Source organism: Macaca fascicularis, chromosome 5, assembly GCF_037993035.2.
Source record: "Macaca fascicularis isolate 582-1 chromosome 5, T2T-MFA8v1.1".
Taxonomy (NCBI): Eukaryota; Metazoa; Chordata; class Mammalia; order Primates; family Cercopithecidae; genus Macaca; species Macaca fascicularis.
Window position 1 is genome coordinate 23888856 of NC_088379.1, and position 7894 is coordinate 23896749.

General features: G+C 43.2%; 1 pseudogene; it reads left to right on the plus strand.

Moving 5' to 3' along the window:
• Positions 1–2390: 2390 nt before the first annotated feature.
• On the plus strand, positions 2391–6744 carry LOC102134199 (heterogeneous nuclear ribonucleoprotein A1-like; annotated as a pseudogene).
• The last annotated feature ends 1150 nt before the right edge of the window (positions 6745–7894 follow it).

A 7894-nucleotide genomic window follows, 5' to 3' on the forward strand; every position in this document is an offset into this window, starting at 1 on the left:
TGCATCAGAAATTTGAAAAGGGCTCAGCTGAGCAGTTCTCATTTGAGGTTACTCATGCAGTTGCAGTAAGATGTCAGCTGGGGCTGCAAACATCTGATGACTTGACCAGCCTGGATGTCCAAGATGGCTCACGTGTACGGTTAAGAGCCGGCGCTGCTGTCAGCTGTGAGCTCAGCTAGGCTATCTTCGGTGTCTACATGTGGGCTTTCCAGCACAGTGCTCTCAGGATACTTGGCCTTCTTCCATGGTGCTGGTTTCCCCTGGAGCTAACATCCCAAAAGGACCAAGCAGAAGTTGTATGGTCTTTTCTGACCCAGTTTTGAAAGTTAAAAACAGTGTCACATCTGCTGCATTCTATTGGTTATAAGGTGCTTGCTAAGTCATCCCAGATTCATGGGTAGGGGACATAGATACCACCCTTCCATGAGATGAGTGACAAACAATTTGCAGGTGTGTTTTAAAACTGCCATGCAACATACTAAATTCTCTAAGGTTAGGGATAAAAAGCAGAATATATAATTGTGTATGCCCTGGGATTGAAAGCAGTATCCAGGAATGGACATATGGAAAACATTGGAAAGAAATGCAAAAAATATTGCATTTTTTTCATTACTGTAGATAATTTTTTCCCATTTATTTTGTAGTAGGAAAGAAAGAATGAATGAAAGAAAAGAAAACATATTTCTAAGTGATTCGATGCTTTTTCTTTATAACCTCTGCTCCATTTATCTTATAGTTTATCTTTGGGATAACGATGAGAATCACTTTAAGTTGGGTTTGAGGGTGAGAGGGAGCATTGAGAACGTGACCAGTTGCATACGAAGGTAGCCCTGGCTGTGGTGAAGACGGATTGAGTGGTAATGCACAGGGCTATTATGTGACACTTCAAGGACTAATTAGGGCCAGGAAGAAGCCCAAAAGTGTTATCTCTTATGTGCAGGATCAAGACACCCAAGTAGGTTCACACATTTCATGGCCATCAAATTATGTTTACCCCATGAAAAAAGTAACGAGACAGAGGTCAAATGTTGAAACTGAAAAGTGGTACAGATCTGTCCAAACAGAATGTTTTTGCATTCAGTCACTCAAGCAATGTGGAATTAAAAGCCATGTGTTATTACTAGACGCTCTACACTACACACCCAGACTTCTCTCCACCTGCTGATGTCCAGAGAACTTTCTTAACCTGGTTTTGCTCACACAGCAGGACCTGGATCCCAGTACAGATCCAGAGGCCTGTTATGGACTGAATTATGTTCCCCCAAAATGTGTATCTTGAAACCTGAAGCCCCAGTGTAACTGCCTTCGAAAATAAGACCTTTAAAGAGGTAATTATGGTTAAATATGGTCATAAGGGTGAGGCCCTAATCTAACAGGACTGGTGTCCTTTTAAGAAGACAGACACCAAATATCTCTCCTCTTTCTCTCAGTGCATGCACATTGGAGGCCATGTGAAGTTACAGAGAGAAGGCAGCCCTCTGCAGGCTGCAGAGAGAGGCTGCAGGAGTGGTCAATCCTGCCAACACTTTGACCTTGGACTTCCAGCTCTCTCAACGGTGCTCAAACACGTTTCTGTTGTTTAAGTCACTGAGACTGTGGTACTTTGTTATGGCAGCCCTAGAAAACTAATACAAAGTCCTTCAAGCTGATTCGTGGTATCCTTTCGGCATGCCCTGATCATTTATTGAGCATTTCTTTACTTTCTAGCACAATAAGATGATCTGTGTCATTTAGTACCTTTTCTGCCTGTGGTAGGCTGCATGATGGCCTCCCAAAGAGGTCCACATAGGAATTCCCTGCACCTGTGAATAAGTTGCCTTAAAGGTGTTTGGCCCAGTGCATATGCTACCATGTAAAATTAGTTTCCATGAGTAGCAAGAAAAAATTTTTGGAAAATCACATTTGTCACTTGGCCTAATGAGAGAAATATTGAGAAGAAATTTAACTGAAATTTAAGAAAATAAAAGGCTGTCTGGGGATGAGAATGGTTTGCTTCTTACCTTCTCTGCACAGCAGAGATACATGGAAATGGTTTAGAGTTGCCATAGGATGGACTTGAAGTGGGTGGTAAGGAAATTCCAACGTGTCTACATCAGGTGCAGTGCCAGGGGCTGAGAAAAAGACAAAGATGCTTAAGACATGGCCCCTGTCCTCAAAAGATTCAATCTGGGGATATTTTCTCACCTACATGGGAAACCAAAGAGATTACCTAGAATACATAAGGGCATTTTGTAGTGCTAGCAAGTAAATCAGAAGACTGATGTACTGATTCAGCTGATGCGTAGATTTTAAGGACAGAAGGAAGAAATATAGCAATGACAAATTTGATTGGAGAAGATCAGCTGGGACAATCATACGCATCCCAAATGGAGCTTTATCACAATGGAACGATGCCTGATAGAAAAGAAACAACAGAACGTGGCAGATCAAGGTGTTGTGAAAACACAGAGCTGGTTGTAGCCACTGCACCTGTGTTTGCTGATCTTAAACAGCTGTGTGTGGATAATGTTAGCAGGAACAGAGCAATTGAGGAACTCGAGAACGTTAGTGCTGTGATTGAAGCCACCTGTCCTGGCATCACAGGTAAGATGGTGAAAAAGTTAACTGGGAAATTTCAAAAGCGTTCCACTGATGTATCCTCTTCTAAGCTTTTCGTTATTGGCTTCCGTTTCATATGAAATCCAGTAAAGCTCTTCAAGCTTGCCTTCATGCCTAACTCAAACGCTCTGTATGCCTTTCATACTTTTGCAACTTGTTGATGATTAAAGACTTTAAAGAACTCTCCTCATCCCCATGAGAAAAGTGCTTTTTGTAGTGGTTAAAAGCGTGGATTTTGGAGTGATCATCCAGGTACAAGGCCTGAGAAGCTTTACAGGCTGTGTGAGTTTAGTTGAGTTATTAAACGTTTCTGGGCTTCTGTTTCTCTTCCACAAAATGGAAATAATAATATCACATCCTTGTGGTAAATGGGAGTTGAAGATCATTCTATACCTGGTTGACTCCAGGTCTGACTCTTTTGCAAAATGTCTGAACTCTTGAAGAGAGACTGATGAGTTTGGTGTTACTTTACTTTGATCAAGCTCTTGGTCTTGGGCCTAGATGTAGGTGAGAAAAACACTTCCTCTTTTTGGAGCTTGGCCGGGACTCTAAGGTGTGGAGACATCTGCGGTGCTTCTGACAGTTGCTCAGGGAAGCCCAGCCCAGACCCAAAGTGGCCATCAGGATGCAATCTAGGAAACTGACCTGTAAAAATGTGGGGATAGGCCTGGGTCCATCAGATCTGTGAGTTTTTAATCTAACTTTTACTTTCCTGCCATTATTCCTATACCTAGGCTAGTTCTCAATAAGAATGACGCCCTGGCCTCTGATTTGCTATGGCAAACAAGCAGGTGGCCCTGCCCACGTGTGAGATGAAGTGGACACAAGGAGGTAGCAATCCCTTCCTGAGGTCAGGCTGGAGGTAGCAGTGAGGCCACCAGAAGAGGATCATTGGTGGCAGAGGCACCACATGGTGGTATGGTGAAGAGACCCAAGTGACAGAACACAAGAGTCTGCCTGAGTACCTGAGAGAGATGCCCAAAACCCTGAAATAGCTGCAATTCCCTGGATGCAATGATGGGATATTTTCTGCTAACTATGTGGGCAGGACCATAGATGTAGTCCTTGGGTTACTAGCCCAAAACCTTCATTTAACAGAACACACAGTCAGTGGGGATGGTCACACTGTATTTAACCACCACTGTGTCGTCAAAGACCAGTCCAAAAGGATGTAGCTGGTCCTGATGCTGAAGCTTACAATCATTTATGGAAGAAAGCAAATCCTATTGCTGGTGACATGGAAGATCTCCAAAGTCCCTTTATAAAGGAGAGAAGGGGTATTTGGGTTTTCCATCATTTTCCCAACAAACTATAATTTCTATCTATTGAGACTGATAGAACTTTTGCCACCAATCTTACTGAATTCTGGGTTTTGTTACTGGTTTTTTCATTGGTTTGTTTGTTTTGTTTTATTTTTGTTTTCAAAAAAGAGTGAATCAGATTTTCTGGATGTCCCACTGTGCCAGGAATTAACCCTCTAGTTTCTGGATCCTGGAGAAGTTTATGAGGTTCCAGAAGAGGGGCTGGATAGCTGACAGTGGGGAAGCAAACAGAGAGCTTCAGTCAATGTCTATTTACCAGGTTGTATGAAAATATTCCAATGTTTTAACAACCGGAGCATCTGGGACTGGTGCACACCGGTCCTGCCTACACAACCAGGACCACACACAGCAGAATTGTTCTCACACCCGTGTCATTCCTGAGAGGTTTTACATAGAAAACTGAGACTCTGCTGAACTTTAGCAGGGAACAGGATAGGAGCACAACACTGCGCTGGTTCAGGCTGTCTCTAGTGGTTGGATAGCTCTTCTCACGTACCCCTTGTGTAAGCAGAGGAACCATGTGGGAGAGACCCCATGTTATGCCCCCTTGCTCTTAAGTCTCTAAAACAAGGCAGATCCACATGTCATAGCTCCTCTTTTAGGGCTGCGATCTGCCAAAAGGTTGACTTACCTTTAACGAACTCTTCTGCTTCTGGGCCTGCGTGAATGCTAGTCAATTCATAGCTGGCAAAATGAAGCTATTTCCATGACCACAAAAACCCATTCAGGGTCCCCACAAACTCAGCCCACACCCTCCTATTCCAAATCAATGAGGCTGACTCAATTTCCTGCTGACTCACGGCAGTCCCAGCTTTACCAGTCAGCTGGTTCCCCAGGTTAAAAGTGGCTCCAGGCAGAACCCAAGATCCCTGGGAACCAGAGTGCTGCATGTGGCCAGTGCAAGAGGCTTAGCATGAGTCCTCCGACCCCCTGCTGTTTCCACATGGCCTGGGCCTTCTCACTGGACTGAATATTTCACGTGTGCACTCTGAACCTGGAGCCTGAACAAGGGTAGAGGATGCAAGGCCAGCTGGACGTGCAGTACTGAGATTGTTGCTTAGCCAAAGGCCTCCAAGTTCTCACCTGTTACCTGAGATGAAACACCTCAGGAAATCCAGACAACCTGATGGCCAGCTGCTTATAAAAAGCAATTCTAAATACACTTTCCAATCATTTATAGAAGAAAGCAAATCCTATTGCTGGTGACATGGAAAGTCTCCAAAGCTCTTTTATAAAGGAGAGAAGGGATAATTTGGTTGTCCAGGATTTTCCCAATAAATCATGGATTCCTTCCTATTGAGGTCAACAGAACTCTTGCCACCAATCTGTGAGTTCTGGGTTTGGACACTGAGGTTCTTTCAAGAGGACAGAAAGAATCAGATTTTCTTAAGAGGATATATTCATGACTTAAAATGAATCTCTTTGCACATTTTACAACACTCGCTACCACTGACAAAAAAGTTGATAATCTTCTAATAAAAACATCCAATTCAGAGATAATGAAAACTGGAAAAAAAACACTGTATCTTCTCATAATCCTTAATTTTAATAAAATCTATGGGCTCTGGGAACAGAGCTTACAAATGACAGGTGAAACCTTCATCTTGGGGAAGCCGCAGGAGAATTTCAGAGAGAATCTGTTTGTAACCAAACAAGAGAAGCACAACTTCAAATAACCACCAAACTTCTGTCTTCACTCGCTAAACATGAGGTTTTTGAGTGTTTCCAAACAATTTAAATTGTGATAGTTAATTTTATGTGTCGACTTGGTGGGGCCATGGTGCTCGATATGCGGTCAAACATTATTCTGGCTTTCTGCCTGGGGATGCTGCTGAGGAAGCATCATCAAAGTCTCTCTTCCCACGGGCATCGTGTGTAAGCCAGTCTCCTAAAGAGCCTGAACAGGTGCAGAAGCTCTACATCAGGGGCTTGAGCTTTGAAACAACTGATGAGAGTCTGACGAGCCATTTTGAGCAGTGGGGAAGGCTCCCTCTCACAGACTGTGTGGTCTGACAGATCCAGATACCGAGAGCTGCAGGGGCTTTGGGTTCATCACCAATGCCACTGTGGAGGAGGTGGAGGCAGCCCTGAATGCAAGGCCACACAAGGTGAATGGAAGAGCTGTGAAATCAAAGAGAGCTGTCTCAAGAGAAGATTCTCAAAGAGCAGGTGTCCACTTAACTGTGAAAAAGGTGTTTGTTGGTGGCATGAAAGAAGACACTGAAGAACATCACCAAAGAGATGATTTCAGACAGTTTGGGAAAACTGAAGTGATTGAAATCATAACTGAATGAGGCAGTAGCAAGAAAAGGGGCTTTGCTTTTGTAAGTTTTGAAGACCATGACTCCAAGAATAAGATTGTCATTTGGAAATGCCATCCTGTGAATGGCTACAACTGTGAAGTTAGGAAAGCCCTGTCACACAAGAGATGGCTAGTGCTTCATCTAGCCAAAGAGGTCAAAATTGTTCTGGAAACTTTGGTGGTGGTCATAGAGGTGGTTTTGGTGAGAATGACAACTTCAGTCATAGAGGAAACTTCAGTGGTTGTGGTGGCTTTGGTGGCACCCACGGTGGTGGTGGATGTGGTGGCAGTGGCGATGGCTCTAAGGAATTTGGTAATGATGAAAGCAATTTTGGAGGCAGTGGAAACTACAATGATTTTGGCAATTAAAACAATCGGTCTTCACATTTTGAATCCATGAAGGGAGGAAACTTTGGAGGCAGAAGCTCTGGCCCCTGTGGTGGTGGAGGCCAATACTTTGCCAAACCATGAAACCAAGGTTTCAGTAGCAGCAGTAGCTATGGCAGTGGGGGAAGATTTTAATTACTGCCAGGAAACAAAGCTCGGCAGGAGAGCGAGCCAGAGAAGTGACAGGGAAGCTACAGGCTGCAACAGATTTGTGAACTCAGCCAAGCACAGTGGTGGCAGGGCCTAGCTGCCACAAAGAAGACATGTGTTAGACAATACTCATGTGTATGGGCAAAAAACTCAAGGACTGTATTTGTAATTAATTGCATAATAGGTTATTTTAGTTTCTGTTCTGTGGAAAGCATAAAGCATTCCCACAAAAAGCATTAAATGTAGACTTTTTTCTTGCATGCATGCTGTTAGTTCCTAAATGTAACAGTCTGATCATGATGCCGAATAAATGTCTTTTTAAAACAAACACACAAAGAAACAATACATTATTCTGGGTATTTCTGTGAGAGTGTTTTTCTATGAGATTAACATTGAAATCAGGAGACTTTGAGTAAAGCAGGTTTCCGTCCATAAAATGGGTGGGCTTTATCTAATCAGTTGAAGGTCCAAATAGAACTGACTTCCCTGAACAAGAGAGAATTCAGCAGCAGCAGTCTTTAAGATGGAAGTGCAATATCAGCTCTTCCCTGGGTCCCCACCTGATGGCCTCAGGACTTGAACTGTAGTATTAATTCTTCCTGCCTCCAGGTCTCCTGCCTCCTAGCCCACCCTGCAGAGTTTGGACTTTCCAGCCTCCATAATCATGTAAGCCAATTACAATTATATGTACCATATACAATTTACATATGTATGTGTGTATGTAAATTGTAATATATCTATGTACATATATATACACATGTAAATTGTATATGTGTGTATACAATTGTTTATGTGTGTGTATATATATATACACACACACAAACACACACACACATTCTACTGGTTCTATTTCTCCAGAGAATCCTGACAAATGTGTTTCCGTACTTCCCTAATTTGATTCCTTTCTTACATTCTCTTCCCAACCTTGGTTGAACAGTGGAATCACCTGGGTAGCTTTAAAAAATACAGATACAGCTGGGCACAGTGGCTCACACCTGTAATCCCAGCACTTTGGGAGGCCGAGGCAGGCAGATCACCTGAGGTCGGGAGTTTGAGACCAGGTTGACCAATATGGAGAGACCATGTCTCTACTAAAAATACAAAATTAGCTGAGCATGGTGGTGCATGCCTGTAA